We start from the raw sequence: 23,780 nt of genomic DNA on the forward strand, positions 1-23,780 counted from the left end.
TAATTGGAGCTGACGTCAAAGATTGGTAGCATTTACCATCTTGCTTCCTGGAGGACGTACAGTGCTCCAGTTCACTTCCTAAGTTAGGTCAGCAAACATTTCTTAGCTAGTTCCCTGAGGTACTAAGGATCCTTTCCTTGCTGGACTGTAGAGCTAATAAGATAATTTAGACCGTGTTCTTCTCCTGATAGCTTCTAATGCTTACAGGGAATTGATTTTTCTAACTTGTACACCTTATGTTTTTCTCCTCTCTTTATGTTGCTTACTAGAGCTCCCAAATCCTTTTATATTGAAATTTTACCAATATTATTTTTTTAAACGTTTGTCCCTCCCCCCTTTTTTATTTAAAGATTTATTTATTTATTTAATGTGAATACACTGTCTCTCTTCAGACACCCCAGAAGAGGGCATCAGATCCCATTACAGATGATTGTGAGCCACCATGTGGTTGCTGGGATTTGAACTCAGGACCTTTGGAAGAGCAGTCAGTGCTTTTAACCACTGAGCCATCTCTCCAGCCCACCAATATTATCTTTTACTCAGGTTGACTTGTACTTAATAATAAAAAGCATGATGTATTTTATTTGCAAGGATTTTGCCTTTGTGGTGTTTTAGAAATTGCCTTGGCACTAGTTAGCTGTTAAATACTATTTAATGAAAATAAAATATTGTTAAAGGTCTGTATATCTGACTCATTCCATTTAATGAATAGCAGAAGAATTCATCACCAGATGTTTAGTGCAGGTCTTCTTCATGCTCAGGAAATTTGGCTTGTTTTGGAAAGATCCTGACAAGTAATACATGCCAGTTAACAGTTCTGTGTGTGGACTGTGAGCACACTGTGAGTTATTTGTTTCAAATAGTGGCAAGGACTTGCATATTTCAAAATAATAGTTACGTTTCTTTTCCCTTCTTCCCTCCCTTCCATCCCTCCTTCCTTCTTCCTTCATTTCTTTTTTTCCTATTTTCCTCCCTCCTTTTCTCCTTTCCTCCTCCCCTTCTCTTCACTATTACTAAAAAGGAACTTCTTCAAATAGTGCCTTAAAAGCCACTGGGATTACTGACATCATTACCAATTTCATAATTTAGCACTTTTCAAAAAAGGTAGGGCTTGCTTCAAAGAATAAAGATCAATTGAGACATTGTTCTGCATTTTTAACGGTAAAATGTTAACACTGATCTGTCAGTATTAAGCACTTGCTGAATAGGTAAGACTCCTGGCTCTTGATCTAATTTTGATCATCCTACCCATGTTAAAAAATGACACTTTAAATGAGTATAAATGTGCCAGAGCTTTCTAGTTCCAGGGTATAACTTTTTGAGATGGTAGCCACTCTGTAGTATGTACCTGATCTGTTCTGGTACTTACTTTATTCCTTTGTTTCTTTGTTTTAGCTTTCAAAGTCAGGTTTTTCTTTCTTTCTTTCTTTCTTTCTTTTTTTTTCTTTCTTTCTTTCTTTTTTTTTTTTTTTTTGATTTGGTTTTTTGGAGACAGGGTTTCTCTGTTTAGCCCTGACTGTTCTGGAACTCACTCCGTAGACCAGGCTGGCCTCGAACTCAGAAATCCGCCTGCCTCTGCCTCCCAAGTGCTGGGATTACAGGCGTGTGCCACCAGCGCCCGGCGTCAGGTTTTTCTTGTATCAAATTGATATATTATCCAGTCCTTGCTATAGCTTATGTAGAGTGTATATAATAATGGAAAGAGCCAAATAATTCAGTGACTTTGTTATTAAAATCAGTGTGTCAGAGCTTAGCACCCCTCTTTCTCCATGTACTGTTTCTCAGGGGGACTATGTTTGTCTCTTCTAATTCATTATTTTTATGCATACTTGGATGGATTTTAAAAATAACTTATTCTTACTACTTTGCTATGTCTTTTTTTGTTTGTTTTGGTTTTAGTATTTAACATACTTCCTTTGGTTCTGCAATATATGATCTCTTTCATGTACATACAAACACACAAACTCTTGCCATTCTTTTTTGGTACTAATAATATTTTAGTATTATTATGTATGTAATATTTAGTATGTATTTTCTTGGTTTTGCTGAACTTATAGTAAAATTGAGGGCCTTATGTTTGCTCAGCAAGTACTTTACCAATAATCTATATCTTCAGCTTTCTTCTGAGATGTTAGCTTGAACTGTGTGAGTCTCAGATATGCATAACAACTATTTCAATCAAATATACTGCATAATATTTGCAATTGAGCATGTTTGGGCAGCATTCAGTATTTATGCTGTCATGTAGAAATGCTGCTAACATCTAGAGTATAGTAATTAAAGACTTAGCAAATACTTTTTTTTAGTTGTAATATTTCTGTGCTCTGAAAAAATAAAAATAAAGACAGTCTAGAAATACAGCTCAGCAATTAATACGTTTTTGTTTTTGTTTTTGTTTCTTTTTGGTGTGTTGGTTGGTTGGTTGTCTTTTTGTTTAGTTTAGTTTAGTTTGGTTTTGTTTTGTTGTGGGTTTTTGCATTTTCTTTTGTTTTGAAAGACCCAAGTTCAGTTCCCATTACCTACACAGAGTAGCTGTCTACCAACTTTAAGCCTGTCTCTGGAGGGATCACGTACCCGTATCCTCCCTCCACCTCCATGGGCACTGAACACTGTTGTGTGTCTACAGATCCTTACTTACATATCATTAAAAATAAAATACATCTTTAAAATAAAGATTGTTATGTACAAGAGAAACACTTTTCTGACTTCTGATCCTTTGTGGGGAACTAAGATGTTTTTCTCTCTAAAATATTTCAGAATTAAAAGATTCTTGATTTCCCGAGACTTTATGGTGATGTGCCTGAGGTAGGCAGATTTTCACACACTGTGCTAGGTTGGGTAGGCCTTTCTCCCCTCAACTCTTCGGTGTTTGGCTCTGGAAATCTAAGTTTTTATAGATGGTTGCCTTCACTATGTTTTCTCTTTTTATACAAACATCTTCTTGTTTGACTTTCATCTTTTCCCCTTTAACTTGTTATTAATTTCTAATGTCATACTTTTATTGAAAATTATTTGTTTATTCATCTAACACTATTTTGCAGTTGGTGACCTTTCTTTTTATTCAGTTTATTTCAAGATAACCTGTTCTAGAGTGTAGTTGTGGTGATGTACACCTGTAATCAGAACTGGGTTAACTGAGGCAGGAGGTCCAGAAGTTTGAAGCTAGTCTGAGCTATAAATATATGAACTATATATATATGCATATATACGTATATATACATACACACATTCTGAAATAAATGAATACAGTCTGTTTGTTACTTGTACCTATGATTCAGTGTGGATCATTTTTTATTGAATAAGCAGTTGGTGTGCTCTTCCCTGGGAAGATTATTTCTTCTATTCTCTCATTGCTTAGTTGCCTGTAATTCTTTGTGTAGAGTTGAGACATTTTAGTATTTCCTCTATCCATTTTGGCATATCTATAGTTGTCCTTGTTCAGATCAAGGTTGTTCAGTCATGTTAGTGAGACTTTATAGGTGTACTTCCTGACATGACTAGGAGACCCAGCCTTACAGTAAATTCCCAGATCCTTTGGCTCTTATAATTTTATACTCCTTCTTTTGCAGTATGCCCTGAGCCTTAGGATTGACAGAATTTTTAAATTGTTTTGGTGTGTGTGTGTATATGTGTGTGTGTTTGTAGATATCCATTGAGACTGGCAGAGAGAAGTTTCCTTGATGAAGGGCGGCAACACTTATCTGTGGGTCTAAAGTCAAATATTTAGAATATAGTTAGGGGTTTGCTGGTTTAATAAAGTGGTTTTTGTAGATTCTCCCCCAAGATCCATGATTTCATTCTTCTTAGGTAGTTGGTTAGCCATGATACTCTTTTTATGATTAGGCCTTAAGTTCAATTAGAGAGATGTTGGTTACTGCCAAAGTATCTGTACCACTATTGCACTTTTAGGCTATCATGCCATTGTGGTGGTGGTTGTGCTTCATAGACATTGGAAGCTTACTTGCTACCTACTGGTAACATGGAAGCTAATATTTAGTAATACAGCTTTTAGGTCAAATCCAGCTTGGGAGGGGGTTAGAGGGACCTCTTGGACCTATTTCAGAAGTGCTTGGTATATTCATCAATAAGGGTGCAACCAAGACCAAAAGCAATAATAACAGTAGCCTGTAGGGTTTGTGGAGTCTCTTGTACAACTACCAATAATTCAAAATAGGGTTTCTAATGCTTGGTGTTGAAATTTTTGTTAGATGGGCTTTGGCTCTTATAGGGAACATTGTAAGTCAAGATCAGAAGATTACACGTTTAAAGTATACATGTTTGTTTATATTCAGATTTATATAGGTTTTTTATTTTGTAAGCTGTAATATAATTCTTTACAAATTTTCAGACATCTTTATTGTTATTTTAGCCTTCTCCCTGTTTCTTCTGTATTTTCTCCCCCTACCTAGACATTCCTAGTGCCCCCATTTCCCTAATCTAATCACTTGTCCCTCGCTATTTTTCTCTCTAATGTTTACCCACTCCCTTACAGTGGTAATGGTCCCCTTTTACTTTCCTGGTTTCTACAATTGTTCCAGGATATATACTTACATCTGATGATTTGAAACTTGGGACTCTGATGAGAGAGAAGAACATGCAACATTTATTTGTCTTTTGGGGTCTGCATTACCTCATTCAATATGATCTTTACGTGTTCCATCCATTTTCTTGCAAAGTTCATCATTTTTTTTTCTTCATGGCTCAATAGTCTGTTTTTGACATTTGGCATGTGTATCCCACTTTTCTTAGCCCCATTTGTGGGAGATTTTCCCCCAGCCTTTGTTTTTGGCATCTTGGTCTAATATGAAGTGTATGAAGTCACGTGTACTTACGTTTGGGTCTAGATTGTGTTCTTTTTGGTCTACATATCTGTTTTTGTGCTAGTACTATATTGTTTTTATCTTAAGATAAAGGCAATATATCTTAAGAACTGGATAGATCAGGACACTGAATATGGGACCTGAGCTAGATCTGCCAGGTTAGGGAAGTCTTGTAGATAGGGACATCAGGGAGGTTCACCAGTCTAGATCCCGGGAAAGGATATTAGAGTGGTTGGATGAGGCATATAAAAGACCTAAGTGTTGTAACTCAGTTCTGTACTAGATCCTGGAGGAGGATGAGGAAGATCTTTCTTGGTAGGGAAGTTTAATTTAGTGAAGCTTTAGTAACTTTTGTTCGTTTGTTTCCCTGTTTTGGTTTTTGACTATACTATTCATGTTAAAAATGTGTTCAAATGCACATAACCTTTGGGTATTAATCCAAATTTAAAATGTTTGGAGCCTGGTATAATCTCACATCAAGGAAGTGAATAGAAAGCTTGTCATTTGTTTGATACTTGTCTGCTCTACCTGGAGAGTTACAGACTAGCAACAAAAACTCTAAACACAAGACCAAATCAACTCTACATAAGAGCAAACTAAATAAAACATAGGCGTAAGAATCTGGTCTGAATGCCTTAGTGGGTCTTGTTGCACTTAATTGATTTATACTTCAGAATCATTCTGTTTAATAACTTTGTCTTTCCTTTTTGGCTAGTTGTATATCTACCAAAAAACATTGTTCAGCCTCCTGGGTGATTGTTTGTCTTCCTCAGTGTAGGGATTTGAACCCAAAAAGTAAACCTCTAAACAAGCTCAAAGGATAAAACAGCTAAGAAAGAAATTAAGGAAGCAACACCCCTGTCAATAGTCACAAATAATATAAAATATCTTAGTGTGACTGTAACCAAATAAGTGAAAGATCTGCATGACAAGACAAAATCCCTGAAGAAAGAAATCGAAGAGGACCTCAGAAGATGGAAAGATCACCAATGCTCATGGATTGGCAGGAGTAATATAGTAAAAATGGCTATCTTACTGAAAGCAATCTACAGACTCAATGCAATCCCCATCAAAATTCCAACTCAATTCTTCATAGAATTAGATAGAACAATTCTCAAATTCATTTGGAATAATAAAAACCCTAATATATAGATAACTATTCTCAACAATAAAAACCTCTGGGGGGAATCATCTTCCCTCACCTTAAGGTATAATATAGATCAAGAGTGATAAAAACTGCATGGTATTGGTACAGAAGCAGACAAGTAGATCAATGAAATAGAATTGAAGGCCCAGAAATGAACACATACACCTATGGTCACTTGATCTTTGACAAAGAAGATAAAACCATCCAGTGGAAAAAAGACAGCATTTTCAACAAATGGTGCTGGTTCAACTGGTGGTCTCCATGTAGAAGAATGCAAATTAATCCATTCTTATCTCCTTGTACTAAGCTCAAGTCCAAGGGGATCAAAAACCTTCACATAAAACCAGATACACTGAAACTAGTAGAAAAGAAAGAGGGGGGGGAGAGAAAAGAAAGTGGGGAAGAGCCTCAAGCACATGGGCACAGGGGAAAACTTCCTGAACAGAACACCAATGGCTTATACTTTAAGAACAATAATTGACAAATGGTACCTCACAAAATGCAAAGCTTCTGTAAAGCAAAGGACACTATCAATAGGACAAAATGGCAACCCACAGATTGGGAAAAGATATTGACCAACCCTACATCCGATAGAGGGCTAATATCCAAAATATACAAAGAATTCAAGAAGGTAGACTCCAGAGAACCAAATAACCCTTTTAAAAAATGGAATACAGAACTAAATAGAGAATTCTCAACCTAGGAATCTGGAATGGCTGAGAAACACTTAAAGAAATGTTCAACATCCTTAGTCATCAGTAAAATGCAAATCAAAATGACCCTGAGATTCTATCTCATACCAGTCAGAATGGCTAATATAAAAAATGTAGGTCACAGCAGATGTTGAGGAGCATTAGGAGAAAGAGGAACATTCCTCCATTGCTGGTAGGACTGTAATCTAGTAAAACCACTTTAGAAATCAGTCTGGTGGTTCCTGAGAAAATTGGAAATAGATTTACTTGAAGACCCAGCTATACTGCTCCTGGGAATATACCCAAAAGATGCTCCATCATATAACAAGGACACATGCTCTACTATGTTCATAGCAGTTTTATTTATGATAGCCAGAAGCTGGAAACAAACCAGATGCCCCTTAACATTAAATGTGGTATATTTACACAATGGAGTACTATGAAGCAATTAAAAACAATGACTTCATGAAATTCGCAGGCAAATGGATGGAACTAGAAAATACCATCCTGAGTGATGTAATCTAGATACAAAATAACACACATGGGATATACTCACTGATAAGTGGATATTAGCCTAAAAGCTCACAATGCCTATGATACAACCTACAGACCATATGGACTGTAGAAAGAAGGAAGACCAGAGGGTGAATGCTTCAGTCCTGCATTGAGGGGGAACAAGACGATTGTTGGAGGTGGAAGGAAAGGAGAAGGGAGGGAGCAAGGAGGGGGAGGAAATAAGGGGGGCAGTATCAGGAACTGGAAGAGATGTGAGAGAGCTACAGAGGGTCAGGAAATCAAAAATAGGTAGCAGGGTGAGGTTCCCAGAACCTAACCCTATTGACGTTAGCCTTAATGCACAGAGAATGGGGAAATAGAACCTTTCGAGACCCCTGGTCGAGGGATGGGGCCACATACCTACCTCAAATTTTTTTTAACCCAGAAATGTTACTGTCCAAATGATGAACAGGGACAAAATATAGAACAGAGATGGTAGGAAAGGCCATCTGGGAATGGCCCTACCTAGGGATACATCATGTCTGCAGATACCAAACCCAACACTTGTTGTGGTCGAGAGGTGCTTTCTGAAAGGAACCAAATGTGGCTGTTCTTTGGGAGATTCTGCCAGCAACTAACCGATGCAGATGTAGATGCTTGGAGCCAACTGTTAGACTGAACTCAGGGAACCTGGTAGGGGAGCTGGCAGAAGGACTGGAGGAGTGGAGGGGGATTGCAACCCCATTGGAAGAACAACATTGACTGGCCTGACTACCCAGTTCTCCCAAAGTCTCGACTACCAACAAAGGAGTGTACCTGGAGGGATCCATGGCTCCAGATACATATGGAGCAGAGGATAGCCTTGCCTGAAAGCAACGGGAGCGGAAGCTCTTGGTCCTGGGCAGGTTTGATGCCCCAGAGTAAGGGGATGCTGGAAAGGTGGTGCATGATAGTGTGGGTGGGTGGGGGAGCACCCTCATACAGACAAAGGGCAGTTGGGAGGACAGATATGGGATGTGACGGTTGCTAGAGGGGTTAACCAAGACGTGGGATATCATTTGAGATGTAAAAGAATGGAATGATTAATAAAGAAAGAAAGACAGAAAGTTAGGGAACATCTTTGACCTTACTGCATAGAATTGATAGGATTTTTCTCTGTAAATAAAACTGCTGTGTGTGTGTGTAAAATTAATAAAATCAAAAAAGTACCAGTATGATGGTACATGTCTGTAAGGGAGTCTGGAGTATAATAGCAAGTTCAAGGATGAGCAGTGGGATACAACAAAGTTCTGTTTATCGATCCCATTCAAAGGAGACTGCTACCAGAAGTAGGAAGTTAGCATCACCAAACATAAATATCTGATTGCACACATATTCACACATACATACATATGTACATACACACATGCATGAATATACATGCACACACATATGTATGCATACATGCTCACACTTTATTCTTGTACATCTGGACCTTTTTCTTAAAGAACTCCTGAGCTGTCCTGTAGAGCTAACTCCTTTTAGAAGGCATATCTTCAGATCCTCAGATGCTTTCCTTTGGGGTGTTCAAGGCAGGTGATACCTTCCTTTTGCTTTTGCATAGAAGGTGAGAATTCTTACTTTCTTTTTGTCAGCACCGTTTTATTTCCCAATAGTTGGCTAGTGTTACATTCGCTTGGAAACACTTGTGATATTGTCCTAGTGGGCCTGTTCAGAAGGATTTTTTCTCTTTTTTCCTTTAACCCCCCTCCTTTGTTTCTATTCTCCTCTCCTTGTCTACTAGCAGAGTTTCTTGTTTGAAGTTCTCTGGGTTGAACCTCCCACAACTGATGATAATAGTATAGTAATAATTTCCTATTGCTGTAATGTGCTTGTAATGTTTGAAATCTTAATTAGAATGCTGTTGAATGCTTTTAGCTTTTATTTGTGACGTTGGTGGAAATTGATGGATATTGAAATCAAGTATCAAAGTTAAAGGTAGTCAATTCTGTTGATTCAGCTTTTTAGTATAACTTTATTAGAAATGACAGTTTTTATAATACAGATCTTGTCTTTTAAAAAACACTAGATTAGATGACTAGATATCTATAGAATTATGACTAGGCCTGGGCTCTTAGTCTTACATTATTTCTGTGCTATTTGTCATTTTACTTTGGAAGATTTGTTTAAGAAATTTTTTCATAGCTTATTCTTCACAGCAGTGATTTTATACCTGCCTCTAGGAGACAGTCCTCCTAGGCCTTACAGAATTAACCTCTAGGAGAGGGACCCTATCACCCTACTAGTTCTTAGCCAGATCAGGTTCTTCTTCCTTTTTTACCCTTTGGTTTTTTTGAGACAGGCTTTCTCTGTCTCGAACTGGCTGTCCTGGAACTTACTCTGTAGACCAGGCTGGCCTCAAACTCAGAAATCCACCTGCCTCTGACTCCCAAGTGCTGGGATTAAAGGTGTGCGCCAGCACTGCTCGGCCAGATCAGGTTCTTTTAATGGTAGATCTGTGACACAAGAGAGAATTTCAGTACTTATTTTACTCCTGGATCTACAGATACTGCTGATACTGATGATGAATCTTAAACCATTGGAACTAGAACATACAAGCCCTGCCCCTTTCAAGTTTCCGAACCTTTATAGCTATCTGTAATTGTCTAACATGCTTACATTTTCTTTGGAGAAAGACACATGCATTTTCTTTTTCTCCCCAAATCAACAAGCTTATAAATCAGTATGCTATCTTTATATTGTACCTTCTAGAGGAGTCTTGGGGTTGAGATACTTCAAGTGAGTTCAAAAAACAAACATACGTATGCACATATACTGGCTCATCTAGAACACTTACTCCAATATGCCTGCTGATGAGGTGTGTTATCATAAAAAGCAAATAGAGGATAGTTAGTCACATTGGGGAAGTGAACAAATAATGGAAGCCTGTGACACTCTGTTTATATTTAGGGCATTTAAAATGCCATTGGGTTCAAATAAAGAAATAATTATGGCAGAGGTGTAAGAATTTACATAATTAACCAGCCTTGTTGTTGTAGGTGTAATTGACTTTATTCTATAAAGTAATCTGAATAACTCCATTTACTTGAGGGGATTAATCTGGTTCCCATAATGGGATCTGCTCCAAAGGGTGGGTAGGCCACACTATCATAGATGTTATACAAAATTAAGAATCAAGTAGACATTTTATTCAAGATGACATACAGACAGAGAGACAGGAAATGAAGGCAGAGATGGCAGGCTTTCATCCTGTCTTTAGTTATTTCATGAGCTCAAGTGAGGCACCAATGCCTTTTAACCAAAAAGATAGTTCTAAGAAACTATAGCATTACAGCTTACCAAGGACATTTTCCCAGAGGGAATGGTTTTTAAGCCAACATTTGGTAAAATTTTAGTTGGACTAGAAGAAAGAGTTTCTGTTGTCATTTATTTTGATTTTTATAAAAGAAAATATAGGCAAGAAGTTTATAAGACCAGGTACAATTAGGATTAGGAAAAGAGGAAAGTGAGTTAAGAGAGGTTTTATGAGGAGTTAAAAGAAGAGTTAAGGATCATTCCATATTGGACCATCAGTGAGCCACAGGCCAGAGGCATTGAGCTATTCCTCATGTTTTTGAAGATCTTTTAGGGTTATTGCATTTTGTTTTTTATTATACTTAAGTAGTTGCATATAAGCAGCATTCCTTGATGAGAAAGAGTCAAGGGCCATCTTTCTCTGCTATTAGTAGATCTAATCCTTGCCAATTTTGTAGCACTACAGTGGCCAGTCTGTTTGGTCCTGAAGGGTGAGGATGGTCTGAGCCATCTGTTGAAGGTCCTGGATGGGCTGAGGGGAAAATAATAGATAGTTAAGGAAGTAGTTAGACCACTGGTCTAGTGGTGACTCCAGGACTACAAGAAGTGGGAGGCTTTGAACTGTCTTTTGTGTTGTGTTTCTGGAAACTCTGTGATGGGAACCAGCAAATATTCTTTGGGTAGTATCCCAAATTATGGAAAAAGGAACACCTGGGCACATGTCTTGTACGACCCACTGTGTAGGCAGTGCTAAACTTGTGTGCTGCAGAGGTTTGAAGCATTGTGAATGTTCAGATATAGTGACTGTTGCAGTGCTCAGAGTCATCTGTTAAATTTCAGTCTGAGGAATCGAGTGTGCTCATGAAGTATGTCACTGAGAAGTTAAAGCAGTTTGTGATGCTAAAGGAAAAAAAATCTAAGAGAAATAAGAGTGATATCTGTCTTTGATCAGTTAGTGAGTGGTGAAGAGAATCTAAGGCCACAAATAGTGTTCATGAGTTTGATCCAGGAGCAGCCCAGCAAGCATTCTCTAAAGCACCCAGATACAGTGTTATTCAATAACTGATATGTGGAAGTTAGTATGAAACAAAAGATGGAGTGACCATGAGCACAGGGAGGTGGAATCAATGTCCAGAAAGGGAGATGTTAGGGAGGTAAGAGCCTCTGAGGAATGTCAGAGCACATCTGTTTTTCTGTACCAAGATGTTAGGAGAATTGGGTGTGTACTCCTTGTATTTTGATCATGCTTAATGAATAATTGTGATAAATGTGGTAGTAAACTTTATCAGTGACTTCTGTTTCCCATCTGGAATGTTATGGGTCCTTAATTCAAAGATAAAAGTCTCCAATTCTTTGTAAAAGTTACAGTCCTCTCCTGAATATGCCTCTTGTATTCAATAAGAACAGTGAAGGCAGCCTCCATAAATCTCTGGTCAACATTGACAATAATTTTTAGTTTGGTCATCAAGAAAGCAAGCAGAGTAGCCAAGTATGAAAGAGACTAATGTAGGTGTCATAGGGATATATCTCTTTTACTGTCAACCTTCCATTGAACAGTCTCCAGTTTCTACCACTTGAGTGGTCTTGGTGAATTGTTGAGTGTAAGTCTCTTGAACCCCAAATTTACATACATGGAATCTGCTACCAACAGGAGTAGGAAGTAGAAAAAGGAAAGGTAGGTCATTATCAGTCTCAGCAGATGTATGAGGTTGCAGCCTTCTGCAGGAAGCTGGTTTACCCTGGTATCTTCTGATATCTAAGGGAGCAAGGTTCTTTTGGGGTTGAAATGTAAAATGGAGGGTTATCTTGATGATTATATAAAAAGTATATAAAGTTTATCTTGAAATGATTGTGTAAAGATGGGAAAGATGAATCCAGTGTATTGAGATTAGCTGCAGTTGGGGCAGTAAGGCACCCTAAAGTACCTGCCCATTTATCATATTGAAGGGATGTTGGAACTCTGAAATGGGGGATGATCTTCCTGAGAAGGTCAGAGACTGTCTCTGACCACTACCCATCCTAAGAATGAGTCAACCAGGATCAGAATGTATTTGAAATGTCTAATTGTGGGTATGTGGATGAAGTTGAGCTGCTAGTCTGACCCAGGGCGGGATCCCCTAGCTTGAAGGAAGATGCAATGCCTGGAGGTGGAATTGGAAATTTGACAGATTTTATAAGAAGCAGTGATAGTCTTTATAAAAGATCCTCAGGGGTGGGCTGTAAATAGGTTTATTAAAATGAGACAAAGTCTGGCTATTAGGATGAAAGAGTTGGTACAGGTAGGATAGAATTCGTTGAGTGGCTGGGGATGATAGAACAGGTGTGGGCTGTAAAGTGAGGATGTGGTGTGGCATGTGAGAGGAATCTAGGCCTCTGAGAGCTGAGGCGCAAGCTGCCTTGTTGGCTTGGTTATTTCCCTTGCAAATAATTGTCTGCTTTTGTGATCAGCTTTGCACAATTCCTATGACCATGGTAAAACAAGAGGCTTTTAGCTTAGCCATAATTTGGGCAAAGTTAGTTATTAACCTCCCCTCCCGTTTGATGGAGTTGTTAATCCATGCTCCATCTAGAAGGCTGCTTGTGACAGGAGAATGTGGGAGGCATATTTGGAGTCTGTATTAAGGTTAAGGAATTGTCCCTTTGCTAGTTGAAAGGCATGAGTAAGAGCTACTAGTTTGGCCTGTTGGTTTGTGGTTCAGGCTGGAAGGGCCTGCACCTCAACCACCACAATGGTGTATCCCACTCTTCAGACTGCCTCTTGTAGGAAGAAAGGAAGAAACTGCCATCTTGTACTATGTGTAGGTGGGTGAGGTAGTGTTCCCTCGTGTATGTGTGTGGGATGAAGTGTAGTGGCTCTTCTTGGATCACAATGCAACAGGGAAATGGGACATATCCTGGGATTGGTTGGGGGAGTAGTTTTGAAACATTGAGAGGTGAGTGCAGTGTCCTCTATCAATGCTACCTGAAGAGAATGAGAATGCATCGGATATAAAGGATTATTTGCGCAAGGAACGTGTCAAATAAAAAGTAGGGTTCTTGAATTTTCTACCTCCAATTTAAACACAAATCCTAGGAATGAGCATCAGTGTATTCAGAACATTTTACAAGCAGGGAAAATAAAATGAAACTCATATAACAAAATGTTAATCCAAGGCAAGTGGAGAAATGATACCTAAGGTACTTTATATAACTCATCTGAGCTGAGAAGACTCCTGGGGTATCATGCACTGACTCCCATCAGCCATCGCCAGAGGGCAAGTCATAGATGTGCACAATATCTTGATTTCCAATTGGAGTGCTAGGGAGCCAAGTAGGCTCTGTCTGAAGGGACTGGGTTGAAACTGTACCTTGGGATGGTATAGATGAGCATGTACAAACAGGACTCATGATGTTTACTATTTATTGTAAATATTTACAGTTATTATAAGAGCAACTGCCTTCACTCATCTCCCCTGTGGTTTAAAACCTCAGTGATACTCTTAACAGTCTTATCGTTGATGATGTTTGAAGTTTTAAAACTACAAACTGAATATTATCTTGGTATAATCTTGGTATATTGTTATAGTTATTATTTTTTGGTATATTATTATAGTTCTCTTATTTACTAATCAAGTTTCTCTTATACCATTTCTTCTAAGAAGAGAGCATTCATTGGTAGTCTCTGTTGTCATGTTTTCTATTAACCCAAGTTAACTTTAAGCTTCTTGAGCAAAAGGATTTCTCATCACTTACAAATCTGTGTTACTACTTCTTGGATCCTCTCCTGCCCTTTCATCTTTCTTCACTTGAGAGTCTATTTTCTTTAACTACTTTTTCAAGATTATACATTTATTAAAGAGATGTGTCACATAAATTAAATTTCTGACCATAAGTAAAACTTTATATTTTATTAATATTTATCATTACTTCACTGAATTGAAATTTAAATGATTAGGGGATCTATAAATCACTGAAATTATCCTAAAAGTCATAGCATGTCTGTATCAATTACTTCATTTATTGAAATGCATCTCTGAGCTGTATAAGTAGAAAAATTGACTTAATTCTAAGTACTTTCTTCTAATATAAAGTATTAAAATAATTGAATATTAAGAATTGAATATTCTGTTAATGAAATTGAATTAGTTATACTATTTTACAAGTCTCTAAATTTATTTACTTTATCTTGTTAAGTCTATTAGCAGTGTGTGTGTGTGCGTGTGTGTGTGTGTGTGTGTGTGTGTGTGTGTTGGAGGGAGAGGTTGCTACTGTTAAAAACAGAACTATGTAACTTTTAAACAAATCAAATCTATGAATATTGTTACAAAATATGTCCTGATAGCAACTATTAATATTTCATTTCAGTCATATGCAACATACACAGTTGCAAATAACTGAGTGACTACTTCTGATAAGATTTTCTCTTGAGTAGGGTAACTCAGTCATTTTTTTGTCTAGTTAAGGGATTCGTTCTGTAGTAAAAATAATCTTTGAATTATATTTGGTCATCACCTCTCAGAGTATGTACCTTACAATTATTAATAAATGACACATTTGAGACTCAAATTATTCCTTCTCTTTTGCTCAGGGGAAATATTCCATTTTCCATGTGATTTTTTTTTCCAGCCCATTTCATTGCATTCCCTTTTTTTACCCTGGCCTGTCTTTATTTTTATGTCATAAGGATCATAATCTTTGGCCATATCAGCTGGATCATAGCATTTTAAGATGTTTTGTTTTGTTTTTAGGCGGGTTTGGTTTCCTGGATAGTCTTGCCATTTAGATCTGGGTGGCTCAGAACTCACTGTTTAGAAGTTTGCCTTGAACTTACAGAGATCCTCCTGTCTCTGCTGACAGTATGTGTAGATAGGTGCTACAGCTTTCATTTTAAAAATGTTTAGGGTTTTTTTTGTTGTTGTTGTTGTGGAGTTTTTGTTTGTTTGTTTTTGTTTAAGAGGAGAAAAATAAAGAGAAGTGAAAAGACAGAATTAATTTAATTTAAGAAAAAAAGAATTTTAAAATGAGTGTTAAATATGTGCAAATATTTAAGCTGATCAGGTATGGAAAGCCCAATAATTAGAGAAAAATAAACATTATAACACAAAGAACATTAATGAAAGGGAAAAATAAAATTAAGCTTAAGAGAAAAAGGAGGAGGCATGCAGGATCCCAGTGCCAGGGCAGCAGTGAAAGATTGACACCCTGCTTGCTGGCTCTTCAGCGGGGAGCTTTGGCCCCTTACTGCCTGGGCCCCTGTGCTCACTGGCTTGCTCTTCCCTTTGTTGCACTCACCAGCACGCAGTAGGGGTGCTGGCTGTAATTAATCCCACCTACTGCTTGCTCATCAGCAGGAGGTGCTCACAGCCAACCATTGGACTGAGCAAGGTCCCTAAAGGAGGAGTTAGAGAAGGGGCTGAAGGAGATGAAGGGGTTTGCAGCCCATAGGAAGAACAGCATCAACCAACCAGAACCCCATCCCAGACCTCCTAGGGACTAAACCACCAACCACAAAGTACAGGTGGGGGGACCCATGGCTCCAGCTGCATATATAGCAGAGGATTGCCTTGTAGGGCATCAATAGGAAGAGAGGCCTTTAGTCATGTGAAGGCTCCATGTCCCAGTGTAGGGGAATACCAGGGCAGGGAGGAGGGAGATTGTTCATGGGTGAGGGAGCACCCTCATAGAAACAGGGAGAGGGAGGATAGGATAGAGGGGTTCCTGAGGGTAAACTGGGAAAGGGGATAACATTTGAAATATAAATAAATAAAAATCCAATAAAAAGAAATGTAAATAAAGAAAATATCTAATAAAAGAGAAAAAAGAAAGAAAAAGCAGGGTGAGCTGTCCAAGGGCTGTTCCAGTGTCTTGTACTTCTATATATCTAGTCTTGAGGCAGGGGGAAAATGCCCCAGCCCACAGTGGATGGTGGGAACATCTGACTATTTATATGGGTGATGATGGTTTGAACTCAGATCCTAGTGATTTTGAGGGAAACAAATCTGTTTACCTGTAGAGACATGGCCCCATTCCTCCACTAGCTTCATAAATATTGCCTTGTGCCACGTTAGTTAAGGGTTGCACTGATTTAATTCCATAATGTAATCATGAAAGCATATGATAATTTTTATCATTATTTACCTGTTGGTCATAGAAGTGTTTTTGAAATTTAACTAATTTGAAATGAAGTCAAAACTCCATGTGTTCATTGGACAACTGCTTAGACTCTTTGGGCATAAACACTTCAACAGCAATGAGAGTGAGAAAGAGATGTCACCAGTCATTTAGGAGCCAGGACAGCTCATGAGAGGTCTTGGCTATAGTTCTGGTTTGCAGACCAGGTGGGTCAACAACAAGTGAGACTTTACAGGAGCATAGAGGGCAGTGGATTGTCAAGGGCAACAGCTCATTGCTCCAGCTATTTCTCCAGGTCATTCTGGTAGAGGGAGCATATGACAGCAGGCTTGGCAGATAGGCATATAAACAGTGCTCTTAGTAAATCACTAACAAATCAATCAATCAATCAGTATCTAATAATTGGTCTTTTCTAGATTCCTCTACTCCTTAACAGATTTCTTAAATGAATTATGTATAAATGTAATTGCTTATATAGTCCAGCCTGAAATTAGTCATCAACAACTTGTGAGGGAGGGTCTCTTTGGCCATTTGTTCTTTGCTTCAGAATGGAAAGTCTTGTTTCTGTTTGTGTAAACGGTATTTCATCTAAGTTTTACAGTGATACATCTTTCCATAATAATTCCTTGGAAGGAGTCTAATAGAATTTTAATTTCTACTATGTATTTTTATAGATTAATGGAGCTAATAAATGGCTATAGAGTAGAGAAAGATAAAAAATGTTTTATTGGTATGATCCAAATGTTTCCCTGTCTTTAGAAGCAAATCTCCCCGAATTCTGGTATTTAGAAAGTAAGCCCTCCCACATACTGAGGGAATTGATTAGTCCATGAAGGGAGAACCCTCCTTGGAGACCATCAGTGTCCTTCTAAAGATGAGTAACTCATTCTTTCTATCCGTGGACACAGTGTGGAGTTACAATATATGAGGGAGAAATGAGTTCTTATCAGTGCCCGATTTTCCTTAAATTGGACTTTCTGATCTCTAGAACTCTGTGCAATACATTTCAGTTGTTTTTAAGATCCTCAATTTATATATGCTTGACCCCGAAAGGACTAAGACAGGAATAGCATGAGAAATTTTTTTCTTCTTTTGTTACTATTGTCTTTCCTGTACCTTTTTGTTTTGATATGCCATTTTGCCTGAGCAATTTCTTTTTCAGGCACTCTTAAAGCTGTTTGCTGTGTTTCAGTGTGTGCCTCCTTTCACTCTTTTCCCAAATCCGTACTCAGGATTTAACCGCACACCAGCACTTGTGGCTGCTGGTAATAAAGCAGCAGATGCTATTCCTGCAATCATGGAGATTACTCACACATACACAGCTGTTCTCTTTATTCACTTCAGGCCTAACAGGTTTTGAAGAAACCTGCTTATATTAAGATGCAAGTGAATGACAAGATACGAGGTTAACTCTCCATGCCATCCTCATTTATGAAACCATTTATAAATAGATAAAATATTAGTAAAAGAATTCTTAGCCGGGCAGTGGTGGCGCATGCCTTTAATCCCAGCACTTGGGAGGCAGAGGCAGGCAGATTTCTGAGTTCCAGGCCAGCCTGGTCTACAGAGTGAGTACGAGGACTGCCAGGGCTACACAGAGAAATCCTGTCTCAAAAAAATTTTTTTTTAATTGGATATTTTCTTTATTTACATTTCAAATGTTATCCCCTTTCCTGGTTGCCCCCCCCCAAACCCCCTATCCCATCCACCCTCCCCCTGTTTCTATGAGGGTATTCCTCCACCCACCCCACTCCCACCTCCCTGCGCTCAATTCCCCTACTCTGAGGCATCTATCAAGCCTTCATAGGACCAAGGACCTCTTTTCCCATTGATGCCCAACAAGGCAATCCTCTGCTACATATGCATCTGGAGCCATGTATAACTCCTTGGTTGATGGCTTAGACCCTGGGATCTGTGTGTGTGTGTGTGTGTGTGTGTGTCTAGTTAGTTGATACTGTTGTTCTTCCTGTGAGGTTGCAAACCCCTTCAGTTCCTTCAGTCCTTTCTCTAACTCCTCCATTGGGGACCCTGCACTCAGTCCACTGGTTGGCTGTGAGAATCCACCTCTGTCTTGGCAAGGCTGTGGCAAGGCCTCTCAGGAGACAGACGTATCAGGCTCCTTTCACCAAGCATTTCTTGGCATCCACAATAGTGCTGTGGTTTGGTGACTGAGTTATGAGGCACTTTGGCAAGCAGGTGTGCAATAGATGTTAGATGGCTAGGCTTTCTCAATAAATGGCAGTTAACTGAAACAAACTCTTACCACATCTAGGGGTACTGTGACAAGTAGGTAAGTTATACCTTTACAGCATTTATTCTGGTTTCCATTCTGTTGCTGTGCTAAAAACACTGTAACCAAAAATAGCTTAGGGAAGGAAAATATTTATTTAGTTTACATTTCCAGATCAGAGTCCATTATTTGAGGAAGTCAAGACAGAAGCTAAAGCTAGACTGTGAAGCACAAACCATGGAAGAATAGCACTTACTGGATTGCTTATTTATTGGCTCATTGACAGCTGTCTTCCTTGTGCAGCCCCAGAACCACCCACAGTTGCTGCCCATTCTGCATCAATCCACAGCCAAGGTACTCTCTCACATTCATACCTGCAGACCGCTCCGAGACTGATGTGTACTCAATTGAGACTTTTCTCTTGTGACTGCAGGACAAGAGAACATGTCTTGTGAACATGACACATAGACATATCTCTTTAAACCATAGATAAAACATGAAGTCTTGCTATCCTACTCTTATAAATTTCCTTTCAAAATATATTTTTCAGAGTTTACATAATTCAAGCTATGTATCAGAATATGAATAATTCAGTGTTTCTTAGAGGAAGAAAAATTTTAGAAATTTAATATATTATTCAACAATCATTTTCCCTTCCACATAGAAGGTCAATTGTGGGGCAGTTCATGCTAATGAGATTAAGATTGCTGGTTAATTCCTATTTTACCAAACTATTGAGTTCCATAAACATTATAGTCACTGCATAAATATAGCTAAAGTATTGAAATATGCTTCTTTATCACACAGCCTAACATTTTGTGATATTGATTTTGAGTTTGTATTATTTGAGTTTGTCTTGATTGTATTATTATTGTGTGCTTTTATCACATTTTTACTTAGTAAAACTGAGCTTCTATTTTGTCTTTTGTATAGGACATGTGGTGTCTGCCATATCTGTTTCCATTTGCTCTGTGCTGATAATATTCACATGTTTTGGGAAGATACTATCCTTTTATTTTAGAAAGGTCTTAAAATTTAACAGAAACTTTAGGAATTGGGTTTGTCTGTGTTAGTCCTAACTAGGGAGCACCACTAAGACTCCAAATGTGTCCTATTATGCCCTGTGTCCCCTCACCCTGTTTCCAGGAGTGATCTGGAAATCCATGGGCTTGCCTGACTCTGGCAGTAGCTGTTCTGAACCTTCTCTCACTGAGCTTCCTCTTGCTGTGATGACTACTCTTTTGTCTACTTGACACACAGTAGCGTTGCTGGAAAGAGAAACCCTAGTACAGAAAACCCCTTCTTCCATCCTGTTCATTCCATCTTCCTAGTAAAAATGACTTCTTACAGTTTCTGATTCTGGCTTCCTCTTCAGCTACCAGCTAGACCAGCAGTCATCTTTTTAAGGGCTGCTGGCTACAGATCAGCCTGCTCTTTTAAGAGGTAACCTGCACTATGTAATACCCATCGAAGGGACTTTGCATCAGAATCCAGGTTGTTAAGAATTAGGATTTGTAGTCCTTTGGGAACAGAATTTTGACAGTTCTGCCTACTATAACACTTTAAAATCTTCATAATAGTTTATTCATCACTGTGACCTAGGATGAAACATCCAACTCACATATGAAAATTTACGTTAAGGATTTATCAATTCTAAAAGGAGAGATTTGCTACAGAGGATACATAATAAGAGTACTTTATTCCTGGATGGAAAGATTCAGTCTTACAAATAATTTGGTTCTGCCCTAAGTCAGTTTATAGTCTCAGTATTATAAAACTGATATTTGTCACAATGTTTCCTTGAAAGATGAACCTACTGATTATTATATTGCCAGAAAAGAATATACATACATACATACAAATATTATATATATATATATATAATATTTGACCAAAATGGAATAGTGGTATAGAACAATTTTATTCTTCCAAATCTATTGTAATAAACACTGAGTGGTGGCCTGGAGATGTGGTCCTGTGTTTAAAGTCTTGCCTTAAAGCATGACAACCTGACTTCTACCCTCCAAATCCATGAATCCATGGAAAAATGCATGGAAGGGTACGGTGGACTTTGCACGTAATCCTGCTTCCTGGGAAAGGGATCCCTGGGCCATATTAGCCAGCTAGACTAGCCGAGTAGATGAGTTCCAGGCCAGTGGGGGAGCCTGAAAGGAGGGAGAGAGAGGGATAGAAGGAGAAGAAGAGGGAGAGAATGAGAGGGAGAAGGGGAGGGGGAGAGGGAGGGAGGGAGGGAGAAGAGGGAGAGAATGGGGAGAGAGAGAGAGAGAGAGAGAGAGAGAGAATATGAATGGGAATAATACTTGATGGTTACTCAAGCTTGACTTCCACACATATGTACATGCACACATACACACCTGAAAAACACTAAACACACACGCAGGCATACTCTCACATATACACATACACATGCACACACTTACACATGCACACAGTAATATCAGACCAGTAATAAATAAGTGTATCTTTGTATAAGTAGGAATTTTATTCATCATGATTATATTTTAACTAGTAAACATGGACATGCTGAGCATAATAGTGTATCATTATAATCCCCTCGTTAGGAAGGCTGAGTCGAACGTTTAACAGCCAGCCTCAACATTATAACAAAATATATTAGTACACACAAAAATAAACCTAAAGCTAAAATGACATTGATTTTATACAAAGAAAACCTTTGTTTACAAGAACCTTCAAAATCAATAATGGTTGACAAACCAGTGTCATGGATTAGTACACAAAGGATATGAAAAGCTATTCACAAAGCATGGAAACTAAATGGCCAGTAAATATGTTGAGTGATTGTAGCCACACTGTTGAATATAGCCCAGGTTAGCTTTGCTCTCCTTGTCTTCCTCTCTTGTTCCTCAGCTCTGGAATTACAGCATTTACACCAAACACAGCTTAAAACAAGTAGGCTTTGTTTCACTTTAAAACAAGTAGGCTTTGCTTTGCTTTGCAGTACTGGCATAAACTTCATGTTCTCATACATGCTAGCCAAGCACTACCGCTGAGCCGTGTCAGCAGTAAGGGGTGTTTATAGCACTTTATATAATGGAAAGTAACCTACCTGTAGCTGCCTAAAAGGGAAACAGTTAAATAATCTTTACCTATATTGTAGCATATTCTAAAATCAATTAACAGCGTTAGGAGGATGTATATATAGTCACACATACACACAGATATAAACAGTTGTCAGATGTATTATTGAGTAAAGAGAACCAATTAGTAAAGACACATATGCTCATACATCCCCTTGATAATTCATGTTCTTACCTCTTAAGAACCCTACCCTACAAGAAACATCTCTGTTTCCTTGTTCATGAACAGGAGGTGCTGGATTCAATTTGGAAGTTGTATATAGACATTAAAGTGTGTATTTTATTTTTTCAAAATATTCCTTAGTGTGTCTGTGGTATATTGTGGTAGTAGTGTGCTCTAGTGGTCCTTGAGAAGAAATAATGCTTAAGAAGTTGCTATATCTATGATAAAATGTTATTCTTGGAACACTATCAAGTGACTTCAAGCATCAAATGTTTTGGTGGTAGCCTGTTTGGGAGTATAGTAGATGGTAGGCAGTTAGAAAAATTTTATGCTTTTAATTGTCTACCATTTGATTTCCTAGGTTCTTATGTGGTCAGGAGGGGACTGATTCTGTTGGGAATGTATTGATTTGTGATTATAATTGAAGCCCGAATATGACTTCTTCAGGTTGCTCATAGCAGTCATACAGTTTTAATAAATAATCCTGTGGAGCCTACACTTCAGTTTGTCTGTAGACCTGTTGCAGAAATGAGCTTGGTGGTGGTCTTTACTGGGTTGAATTTAAGAAGATTCATTTGAAGTCAAGAAACAGTATCTAAAAAACCAAGATAAATCAACTCTTTACTACAGTCTGTCTGATATTCACAGTGATGGTGAGATCTTCTTGGTTGGATGTGTTAAAAAGCTTATAACAGAATTTATATTGCTTTTACCAGACTGAGAAAAACATTTTTTTTGTTTGATTTCTATTTCTTAGCTCCTTGCTTGTTAAATCACCAGATTTCCCTTTGCGCCTTTTCTTTCTGGCATCGTGAGGCCAGCTTGCACACACTGCTCTCTTGACTTTTCAATCATCAGTTATGTCATATGCCTTCAGTTTGGTAGTTTGTGATTCTGGGATGAATTCTGGTCCCTCTCTTCTCATGGGTAGCTTTTGTCATTAGTGCTGCTCCTACACAGTCAGCTCCCCTCCCCCCTCCTGCTATTACACCATGCTTTCCCTCCTGTTTCACTTTTGGTCAGTTGCATAGCGGTCTTTCACCTAACTGCTCTTGTATCTTGCCATTTTAATCTGGTCAGAACTCTTGCAATGTCTCTCGTAGGGCTGTTAAGAGTGATGTTAATGCAGCTTTATGTAGTTCTCAAGTTGAACACTTAAAGCACTTGGTGCCAACTACATGTATAATGATTTCACTTATGAGTAAGATAATTATCTTGACATAAGGAAAAATTTTTTACAAAGATACTAGAAAGCTTCTCAACTGACTAATGAACTTAACAATTCTGCGTGCTTTCATTTACCATTGAGAAGTATTTCTGCTTTGAAGTATGATTCATGTTCTTTTTCTTGAAACACATCCAAAATAACATATTGTGTAAATTTGTCCTCAAAATATACTAATTGATTCTGTTGAACTAGCACATGTTCCTGTGGTGTGTCATTTGCTTTGATATTCCCTTCTATTGTAATAAGGCAAATCATGAGAAATGTACATTGAATAAGCATATAAGCTCAGAGTATTAAACTGAATGGTGATGTAAGTGCTTGTTTTTTAAATATATATCCATAGGCAACACTTAAGTGTCTACACTACCTAGTCACTCTTAATATAAATGCATTATTTTGTATATTTACCTTTGGCCGTGTATTTTTGGTTCAATGGGCAGAATAACTATCTGGTGTAGAATCTTGTTTTAATGAGACGCTC

General features: G+C 38.2%; 1 protein-coding gene across 6 annotated transcripts in view; it reads left to right on the forward strand.

Annotated features, from left to right (window-relative positions):
• Rfx3 (regulatory factor X3) overlaps positions 1 to 23,780 on the forward strand; it is a 261,188-nt gene that overhangs the window by 106,722 nt on the left and 130,686 nt on the right. The gene's annotated exons all lie outside the window — the stretch shown is intronic.

The sequence above is a fragment of the Apodemus sylvaticus genome, chromosome 1 (assembly GCF_947179515.1).
Source record: "Apodemus sylvaticus chromosome 1, mApoSyl1.1, whole genome shotgun sequence".
Taxonomy (NCBI): Eukaryota; Metazoa; Chordata; class Mammalia; order Rodentia; family Muridae; genus Apodemus; species Apodemus sylvaticus.